Genomic DNA, 8,900 nt, shown 5'->3' on the forward strand with positions numbered 1-8,900 from the left:
AGTTGGAGTCCTGAATTGAGCCAAAAGATTTCTCGAGTGGTTTTGTTTTCTGTGATTCTTGGTTTATAGAAGTATAGTGGCCTTGGCTGTTAGTGAAACAAGGTTTTGCTTTACTCATCAAGGATGATTTAGTGATTTATGACTTGACAGTACTTAAAAAGAAACAGTGGCTGCACTCCATCTGTTGTTATGAAAACATAGTTGTTTTTTTTGAATCAACTGTGGTTCACCTCTTTTAGTGTAAATATATAATCCTTGAAAGGAAATAATCCTGAGATATATTTATGAGGTTTGATTTTATGAAACAATAGGGAAAAATTCTAAAACAGGCATCTAAGGGTAAATACATCCAAGTGAATATTGCTCCCTTCAGAAGAGCCGCTGTTGGAGGTGATGTACTTACTTCAAACCCTGATGCCTTTGAGCACACATTTTTAGGGAAATACATTTTTGGATGTGTTGTCAAAGTCTAAAACATGTTCTTTTTAAATGTGGTTGGAAATCTTCATATTTGAAATTTTTAATGAGGCAAAATGTCATTTAGTAATATATTTGTTTAAAATGAGTTTTTTCTTGTGTGACATATAAACTGGCTCGTAGTAATATTTGAAAGGAGGGGCCCCAAAGGTGTTTTCACTAATGACAGCCTCATTGGAATAAGAGTTTAAAGACTCAAACATAACTGCTTTGAAGAAAAATGTAATGAAATTTAGATATGTGACATTTATGTTTAAAATTTAAATCAGTTTATAGTCAACTCGTCGTTAATATATGAAGATGTTTTACTAGTTTCAGGTGACTCCTTTGTCCTTTGATTACTTTTACTGTGTTTTAAAGAGACTAGCCTTTACAGTGTGTTTCTAAGTTTATATTTAATGTCCTGCAGCTTTTTTTTTTTTTTTAATTTAGTGTCAGGGCAAGAGACTCATAACACTTCATCAAAGTATACTTTGTTGAGCAAGAAAGATTTCATTTACTCATTGTAGAAAAGCCATACCATGAGGAAATACTAGAGCCTGTAGATAGATGAAATTATTTTTAAACATTTATTGGCTTTCTTTATTTGTCATTGGTATGAGGAAATGCAGCTGAGTATCTGATGCTAAGTAATAGAACTGGTAAATGGATGTGGCTGTGTGCCAGTTACTCTTAAACTATACAGTGTCTCAGGTGCAGTTGTGGTCACTGAGGCTTTGGTTGGCAAGGAAGGGCCTTCCAGTGGTTTTGTGGTGTATGGCATCTTTATTTTTCCTTAGTGGTGTTTTGTTCTTTTCTTTCTCGATGAAAAGCCATTAAATCTTAGTTTACTTTCTGTTGAGGCAAGCATTTGACAGGCATTTGAACTCCCTCAGCCTTCCAGAAGTGTTTTCACTTTGTTTTTTTGAGCTGTGACTATGGGCAACAAAATAGCACAAAGTAAAAAACTACATTTCCTGGTATTGAGTATTTCATCAGATTTATTTAACACTTGGCCTTGAGATACCCATTTGAAATATTCAGATATCTAATTTTTTACTGATAAGTCATATTTTCCATGGAATAAATAAATAACAAACCTTATAAATTAGTTATTTGAAGTGTAACTAAAGAAGACAGATACATGGGGAATTATGTACCACTATGGGTTCAGTTATCTCCATTTCTGATCTTTTTAATTACCGAGAATTTCTTATACAAGACATAGGAGTAATATTTACACTATTTATGTAGCACCTACAAAGTGCTTTAATATACATGTTTTATCTATTCTTTAAAATACCCATGTGGAACACGTGTTCTTAACAAGATTTTTACCAGAGGACACATTTAATCGTTTACCCAAGATAACAACACAGGCTTTTGGTGACAGTCTTATCTCACGCTCTTTCTATTAAATCACAGTGTACTTTAAATACTCTTAGAATTGTTTTGATCAGAAAAAACTACAGTTTTGCTGCTTTTATTGTGTATTTGTGTGTGTATGTTTAATTTCTGTACTTAGATTTCACCAATAACTTCCAACAAATTCAGAATATCAGGCCATGGTTTATTGAAAAGATAAATGGGTGTATTGGGCATATGTCTCAACCAGTTCCTGAACGTGTTTTTTTTTTTTTTTTTAATTAATTTAATTTATTTATTTTTGGCTGCATTGGGTCTTCGTTGCTGCATGTGGGCTTTCTCTACTTGTGGCAAGCAGAGGCTACTCTTTGTTGTGGTGTGTGGGCTTCTCATTGTGGTGGCTTCTCTTGTTGCGGAGCACGGGCTCTAGGCGCGTGGGCTTCAGTAGTTGTGGCTCACAGGCTCAGTAGTTGTGGCTCACGGCTCTAGAGCACAGGCTCAGTAGTTGTGGAGCACGGGCTTAGCTGCTCTGCGGCATGTGGGATCTTCCCGGAGCAGGGCTTGAACCTGTGTCCCCTGCATTGGCAGGTGGATTCTTAACCACTGCACCACCAGGGAAGCCCCTGAACGTGTTTAACAGAGTTGGGGCCGTTGAACCGAAGTGACATTCTGTAAAAAATGAGCTTCTTAAGAACCTCACTTGTATCACAGGGTTTTTTTTTGTTTTTTTGTTTTTTTGCAGTACACGGGCCTCTCACTGTTGTGGCCTCTCCCGTTGCGGAGCACAGGCTCCGGACGTGCAGGCTCAGCGGCCATGGCTCACGGGCCCAGCTGCTCCGCGGCATGTGGCATCTTCCCGGACCGGCGCACGAACCCGTGTCCCCTGCATCGGCAGGCGGACTCTCAACCACTGCGCCACCAGGGAAGCCCCAACGTATCACAGTTTTAAAAGTGTGGAGCAGACTAATCTGCTTAACACATTATTAACACATTGAGGTGGCTTTTTTTTTTTTCTCTGTTTCCTTGATTTCTCTTGAGCAATCTACGTGTACTAAATTGTTCACAGGTATCAGAATTAACCTTTCTCTGAAATTGTTCCAAAGGTATCTCCCCACTGCCCAGAACTAATTTCTTATATGACAAGTAGCAGCCTAGCCAAATCCCCTTCATTCATAACTTTTCTTTCATCTCTCTGTTCTCTGGACTATGAAGCTAAGACTTTGACCTGTTGGAAGAAACTTAGGCTCTAGAATAAGAAAGACTTGAGGTTTGACTTGGTCTGTCTTAAGTAGGTTATTGTTAGCGCACCAGTCATATCTTTGATCTGTATTAATTCATCCTTTTATTTAATAAATTCAGATCAAGCTGGCCCCTCTCCCCGCCCCCCACCCCGAAAAAAAACCTCCTAGCAGGAGATGATAATCTACACAGAAATAAAGAGGATGAATAAAGGTTTGCCAGGGGAAGAGGGAAAGGAGTGTAGTGGTGAGGACATGAAGAATCTCTGAGAGCCTGACGGCAAGAGAGAGCATGGTGAATTACAGGGACAGAAAGATGTTTTGTTTGAACTCTACAGTGTGAGGGAGCTGGAAGATTTTAAGATGATACTGTAAAGGGTGGCAAGGGCCCGATCATATAGGAAGCCATGTTGAGAATTTAGATTTTATTCTGAGACATGGAAAATTATTGAAAGTCTTTTGGAGGGGTTTTTGTTGTTGTTGTTCATTTGCTTTGTTATTAGGAGAGAAAAGAGCTTGTCTGGTTAGATTTGTTGGAGAACAATCCTGGCAGCAGTTAACCATGTAGAGCTAACGTAAGCTGATATAATAAGTATGTGCTTCCAAGAAATCTGATAGTGCGTCTCTGTCTCTGAACTTATTCCATGATACCCTCTAGTTTCTTAACCACCCCTCCCTATTCACAGCTCCTTTTGCATCGTCTCATTTTCTTACTCAACCTAGAGCCCTTGTACAGCTGTTTCAATAGTTCTTTTCTAAGACCTCTTGCATTTTTCAAAGACAAAGCAGGTGATAAAACACACTTGGTATACATATTAGCATTTTGGTATATTTATCTTTTTTGTTGTTTTTATACATAGTTCTATAACATACATGTTTATATATCCTATAGTTTTTGCTTATCTTTCTAGTATATGCATTTTCCACTTTTCAAACTTAAAAAAAAAACCTCTACATAAATATTTGTATTGGACACGTAATATTCTGGCCAGTGGGTCATCATTTACTTGACCAGTTTCCTAATGGTAGATACTTAGCATTCTGTTTTTCTTGCTATTAGAAAGAATGCTGGTATTTACCTAGAATTTACTAGGTTAAAGGTTAAACTATTTTAGGGTTTTGATCATTGCTGTGTTGCCCTCCCCCGTAATTGGTATGTTAATTTAAAGATACGCAGATTATGACTTGCCGAATGAGGAGGCACAAGCCACCCACTCTGGGGTTGGCAAGTAGCTCCCTCAATTTCCAAGGGAAGTGAAAACCCCTGGGGTCATTTTGATTGAAGGCTCAGTTTCAATACACTCAGAAAAAGGAAGTAAAGTCACAAGATTTATCATTTAGAGATCCCAGAAACGTCGCGGGGGGTGGGGGGGGAGGGGTGGGGGGGTGCACAGTGAGCTGGGGGAAGAGCAGTCCTCTGCCCCAGTTCAAGAGATACAGTACAGGGTAGGAAGCACCTCTTGTAAGGTGGTGGGATGACAGTCACTTAACTTTTTACAGGCTCTACTCTAAGTGCTTATTTTAAAAGGTGCCCCAGGAAAAGCAAAGTGGGAATTTCTGGTGGTAATCCTAATTTGAGTCCTTATCTATGTGTAGGGTTGTCATACTGTAAAATGCTTAGGCAACAACTCAGAATAGCTGTTTTCTCATCGCAGTTGCCAATTGCTGTCCCAAAGAGTTGTACCAGTATGTGAATGTGACTACTTCCTAATGTCTTCCCCAGCATTGATTTTTTTTTTTTTACTTTTTAAAAAATTGCTTGCTGTTTTAGTAATAAGCATGGTATCACATTTTATTTTTATTTCTCAGTTATTATGTGGTTTGCCATATTCCTATATACTTATCAATCCCCATGCTTTCTATCTTTCAAACATTCTGTTTGTGTCCTTTACCCACTTATCCATTGGGAAATCTATTTTTCTAATCAATTTTATGAGCATTTGATTAATAATCTCCTTTACGTTTTTCACTTTGAGTATTTTTTGTGTGTGTGTGGTACGCGGGCCTCTCACTGTTGTGGCCTCTCCCGCTGCGGAGCACAGGCTCCAGACACGCAGGCTCAGCGGCCATGGCTCACGGGCCCAGCCGCTCCGTGGCATGTGGGATCTTCCCGGACCGGGGCACGAACCCATGTCCCCTGCATCAGCAGGCGGACTCTCAACCACTGCGCCACCGGGGAAGCCCTCTTTGAGTATTTTTATCAGGCTCATTGTTTGCAGCATAAGAAGTTTGGAATTTTGTATGACAAACCTATTGATGATTTCTTTGTGATTTTTTTTGCTTTTTATAATTAAAAATAGCCTTCCACCCAGAGATTTATATTCTTTTTTATTCTTCTGCTGGTTTTAAGACTTCTTTTTTATATTATCTTTTTTAGTTCACTATGTAGGTGTATCACATGAAGTAAGTGTTAAATTGGACTGTTTTCAAATTTTCCCAGCATTGTTTTTTGAATCTTTCCCTTCCCCTTTGATTTTTTATTTTTTTCCTTCTAAAGTTAACAGTGTCTGAGAACGCACTACATGGTAGGTACCGTTCTAAGCACTTTACACGTACTAACTCATTTTTTTTTAACATCTTTATTGGAGTATAATTGCTTTACAATGGTGTGTTAGTTTCTGCTTTATAACAAAGTGAATCAGCTACACATATATGTATATCCCCATATCCCCTCCCTCTTACGTCTCTCTCCCACCCTCCCTATCCCACCCCTCTAGGTGGTCACAAAGCACCGAGCTGATCTCCCTGTGCTATGCAGCTGCTTCCCACTAGCTACCTGTTTCACATTTGGTAGTGTATATATGTCAGTGCCCCTCTTTCACTTCATCCCAGCTTACCCTTCCCTCTCCCCGTGTCCTCAAGTCCATTCCCTACGTCTGCGTCTTTATTCCTGACCTGCCCCTAAGTTCTTCAGAACCATTTTTTTTTTTAGATTCCGTATATATGTGTGTATTAACTCATTTTTTCCTCACAACTACCCTGTGAGGAAACGGAGGCACAGAGAACTGCGTAAGTGTCCTGTGCTCTGATTGTGCTATCATTTCTATATTGTAGTTCTCTTCCTTTCCGTTTATATGCCACCACCATTCTGTCTTAATTATCACAGCTGATGAAGAAAGGCTAAGATACTTCTTCTGTTTCTTCCTTTGTCTATTCTTGCCTGTGTATTTTTCCAGATAGACTTAAGTGTTTTATTCTAACAAGAATCTCATTGGAATGTTTGTCAGAGTTGGGTTAATCCATAGATTATCTGGAATTAATCACATCTTTACGATATCAGTCAAGGTGTGTCTCCTGTGCTTAGCCTTTGTGCCTTTGTACATTCCAGATGCTGAAAAAATACTTACTGAGTGAAAGAATAAATGAATGGGGAGACCTTTGTTTATCGTCTCCTTCAAGTCTTGGTTTACACTTCTCATTAACGGTTTTTAACTTTTCCCCATTTGGTCCTGCACATTTCATGTGAATGTTATTTCTTGGCATTATATATTTTGGTTTGTTGTTGCTGACATGAATAGTATTCTTTTCTTGTAATTTTCTAATTATTTGTTGCCAGCATGTGAGAAAACCATTAATGTTTGCATATTTATTTTGTTATTTATTTAAAGTTGTTCTTCTGAAGGCATTCCTGAGGAATCCTTTGGATAGATAATTATTTCACCTGTTAATAATAACCATTTTGGGGTTTTCCTATAATTTTATTTATATCTGTTGTGTATTTTGTTTTTTGGGGGAGTTTTTTGGTTTTTTGCGGTACGCGGGCCTCTCACTGCTGCGGCCTCTCCCGTTGCGGAGCACAGGCTCCGGACGCGCAGGCTCAGCGGCCATGGCTCACGGGCCCAGCCGCTCCGTGGCATGTGGGATCTTCCCGGACTGGGGCACGAACCCGTGTCCCCTGCATCGGCAGGCGGACTCTCAACCACTGCGCCACGAGGGAAGCCCTATTTCTGTTGTTTTTTATTTTGGAATAACGTTTAAAAGATTGATGGTAGGGCCTCCCTGGTGGCGCAGTGGTTGACAGTCCGCCTGCCGATGCAGGGGACACGGGTTCGTGCCCCAGTCCAGGAAGATCCCACATGCCACGGAGCGGCTGGGCCCGTGAGCCATGGCCGCTGAGCCTGCGCGTCCGGAGCCTGTGCTCCGCAACGGGAGAGGCCGCAGCAGTGAGAGGCCCGCGTACCGCAAAAAAAAAAAAAAAAAGATTGATGGTAATGGGCATTGTTGTTTTGATTCTGATTTTAATAGAAATATAATGATTCACTTTTAAGCATGACATTTACAGTACATGGTATCATTCCTTATCTAGTTCTTACAATGTATTTCATTAGGAATAATCTTATAAAGGTTTAATCTGACTTTCGTGTGACATTTTTGGTGTAAAGGAATTTGCTGTTGCTTCAGAACGTTGTTATGGAAGATTATTGAATAGCACATATTTGTCATCTTTTAAGTTAGGCATAGAAGACATTTTCTCATTCTGCTGTGATAAGAGAATGTTCCTCTGACTTTCTTCTGGGTCTCCATCTCACTAACATCTGAACCTGAATCCTGGAGGGTGAAGGATCAGGGACTGAAGCAAAAAATATACTATTTCATTTTCTTGCTCATAGAGTGTGGCGCTTGGGTGTTTACATATATGAGAATTTCTCAGAGCACTGGGTTTGGACACACACATATAATAATACTGACAGCAAAATTACTGCGTGTAGAAGGTGGGGAGCCAAGACACTGTGATAAGACTGTATATGAATTATGCCATTTATTCCTCAGGGAAAAATACCCACTGTGAATAAGTTCTGCCAGCCCATATGACTTAGGGCATTGGTAACTTGCCCAGGGTTGTACAGTTGAGAAGCAGCAGAGACAGGATTTAGGCCTAGAACATTTGACACCAGAGCACAATACCCTTCACCGCTATTTTATCCCTTATTGCATTTGCTTTTGTGTTTGTGCTCTTATTTGAATTCTCTTGACTGGGGAGAAACAAAAGTTACTTGTAAAATGAAATCAAACCTTAGGGATGGATGGATGGATATATAACTTATGAGCTTGAGAGATAGACACTGAAGATAATGCACTTTGAAATGTTTATGGAGCCCAGTAATACGGTAGTTCTTGTTTGCGTGGCAAATACTGCTCCCTCCTCCATCAGTAATGGTAAGAACACAATTTCCTTAGAAGGAAGTATGTAATTACTATACGGCTAGGTGATACTTCTTCCTGAGGACTTAAGAGTCTGTGTGGTTGACATATGTTGTACTTGTAAATTTGCTGCTTTCTTCTCTGCACTTTGCAGACACATCAGTAAGATGAGCATAATTTATAGGTGCTGCTAATGCTATAATACGTAATTTCACCTTTTGGTCACTTTTCCTCATAGGATTTCTAAGACAGCATTGAATTTGTGGCACCCTCAGAGTGAAAGACAGTTACCTTTAAGAAACCTGCCTTCTGTGCAATTCTGCGTGTGGTTTTTTAAAACAAGATGCAAGTATGCGGTAGATTAGGAAATATCTAAGCAGTTAGCCTCTACCATTGATGGTGAAGATACTAGATTGTTGATTGGGAGGGAGGAGGAGAAACAGCTTGCCCATTTTCAAATCATTTAGGGACTATTCCATATCATTTCTTTTCTTCATGGTGAGATTCCCTCCTGACAATAGTGAGCCAGTTAGGTTTGCCAGGGCAGAAAAATGTTCAAGAGTCACTGTACTAAGTCAGTATAGGAGAGGAACTGCTTCATTGAAGCTTAAAAGTAATTTTTCCATAAGCCTGCCCCTTAAAAAGAAAGAAAAAAGAAAGAGCACATTAGAAGGTTGTTACTTTTCTCTATCTCTGAAT

General features: G+C 39.6%; 1 protein-coding gene across 6 annotated transcripts in view; it reads left to right on the plus strand.

The window, feature by feature from the left end:
- Positions 1 to 8,900, plus strand: part of NF1 (neurofibromin 1) — a 259,294-nt gene that overhangs the window by 170,615 nt on the left and 79,779 nt on the right. The gene's annotated exons all lie outside the window — the stretch shown is intronic.

Source organism: Mesoplodon mirus (assembly GCF_964341445.2).
Source record: "Mesoplodon mirus genome assembly, chromosome: 18".
Taxonomy (NCBI): domain Eukaryota; kingdom Metazoa; phylum Chordata; class Mammalia; order Artiodactyla; family Ziphiidae; genus Mesoplodon; species Mesoplodon mirus.